Source organism: Salminus brasiliensis, chromosome 3 (genome assembly GCF_030463535.1).
Source record: "Salminus brasiliensis chromosome 3, fSalBra1.hap2, whole genome shotgun sequence".
Lineage (NCBI taxonomy): Eukaryota > Metazoa > Chordata > Actinopteri > Characiformes > Bryconidae > Salminus > Salminus brasiliensis.
In genome coordinates this window covers 32,840,851-32,842,972 of record NC_132880.1, presented here as the reverse complement: position 1 = coordinate 32,842,972, position 2,122 = coordinate 32,840,851, and the positions used below count along the sequence as shown (strand labels likewise).

The 2,122-nt window shown below is 35.2% G+C and overlaps 1 non-coding gene across 1 annotated transcript; it reads left to right on the top strand.

Annotated features, from left to right (window-relative positions):
• Positions 1–992: 992 nt before the first annotated feature.
• LOC140552369 (U1 spliceosomal RNA) lies at positions 993–1,152 on the top strand. The gene has a single exon (XR_011979313.1). It is a non-coding gene; the product is annotated as a U1 spliceosomal RNA (small nuclear RNA).
• The last annotated feature ends 970 nt before the right edge of the window (positions 1,153–2,122 follow it).

Genomic DNA, 2,122 nt, shown 5'->3' with positions numbered 1-2,122 from the left:
GTTCTATTAGTGTAAAGTGTGGGAGTCTCGTTTACAAGCTGAGTGTAAAAAAAAATATCTTTTGGAAAGTCAGTCTCAGAACGACGGCCATCACTATTAACCTTTAATGTGGCAAGGAATAAAAAAAGGAGGGTGAGAGAAAAGCTCCATTCATCCGCTACATCACAAACAGTCCTTGTCAACATAAGAAAACAATCAGACCAAACAGACCACATCCAAATAAAAATCACCAAAACAAACCAAAGAACAGTGTCAAAATAAAAGTCACTAATACAAACAAAGCAACAACACAAACTGAAAGCTAAAATTAGTGTCTCACATTTGCCTCATCTTTTTCTTTTTTGCTGATCCCAAAAATGACCCAATCCAAACCATGAGTTTTGTGATTCCTTACACCACTAATTGTAGGGTTTCTAAAGTATAAACATGACTCCCGTTTCACTTTTGTTGACATGACCTTTCACTTAATATTATATTATACAATATTTCAGTTGATAATTCAATCATTTCTTTCAAACCATAATCAAGATTCAAAGTGTCCACAAGCAATAAAAACACATACATATTTTCATTTGTAATCTCATAATCTTAACTGTCAATATTTCACATCATGATGACATCCAACAATGAAGTCAAGTCAAGTCAAGTGGGTTTTATTGTAATTTCAGCTACATACAGAGAACACAGTGAAACGAAACAACGTTCCTCCAGGACCATGGTGCAACATAGACACAGTGCATACAGAACACAAGTGCAACACAATACAAGTGCAGACAGACAACACAACACAATACAGACAGAGAATAATAAATAATTGGGGGTAGTGTGCAAATTCTGCAGTGTGTTATAAATATTGGGTCCAGTGAGGTAGTAAGGTTATTAGTTCTAAATGCTTTGTGCAAAATAAATGTATGTATTATACACAGAATTAAGCTCATAAAAATATTATCATTAAAGCTACTTCATTAAAGGTCTTCTCTAGGTTCTTCTCTATACTTACCTGGCAGGGGAGATACCATGATCAAGGGTGAGGCCCAGGGTGATGCTCAGCCATTGCACTCTGGTTGTGCTGACCCCTGCGCGTTCCCCAAATGTGGGAATCTCGACTGCATAATTTCTGGTAGTGGGGGACTGCGTTTGCGCTCTCCCCTGATTTTTCTCTGAGAATTTCCCCACTGTGGGACTAATAAAGGATTTTCTTATCTTATCTATCTCATCTTAGGTTCTGATTACTTGTTAAACTGTGATACTGACAATAGGTATTTTAACCAAGTCTTTAATTTACTAAATTACCTATGTGCTGTTTTTATTCCCCTGTACCCTTCTTCTTCTCTTCTTTCTCCCCTTCCGTGTGACAGACATTTATGTTTTCCTTTTAATCATTTGAAGGCAATATGTGCAAGAAAAAATGTTTGTTCATGTGTGTGATTTAAAATAGCAAACAAAACATTAAACCACATGTTCACAAATTGAAAGCGGTGGGTAGGTAATTATTATTTTATTTAGATGCCATAACAACATAGAATTAAAATAGATTTCCCAACATTAACGACAAGCTAACTAGGCAATGCCATTACAGTGCTGAATTTATGTTGACATATCAACACTGGAGACAAGCTGACAACCTAATGTTATAGCAACGCTGAAATGATGTGGAAATTAATATGGAGACGAGATTAAAACATGATTTTAAGGTTGTGACAACTTTAGAGGCCTGCAGGGGATGGTTATAATGGAGGTGGAGGCAAGGAGGGAGGATGCAAGTTTGAGCACATTGGTTTATTAAAGTCCATTATGACAGCAGCTGAATCATTTAGATACAAAAGAAAAAAATCTCTAAGAGAAAAAAATGTGATCTATGAAAAACTAGGATAGAAAGAAAAAAAAAACAGAACAGAAGAAAAAGCAACAATTCAATAAATAAACATACATTTATTTTAAGATGTATGTAAATACTTGTATGTCCCTTAAATACTTGAAAAAGTATTTTCAGTCATTTTTATCATTATGTAAACTTCTAGATGCAATAAAACACATGAGCATTTAACCCAAGAAAAGGCCACAGGCATCTGTCCACTCATAAGCAAAGACTGCAGTGTAGGACAGCTGTGTATTTTAATTG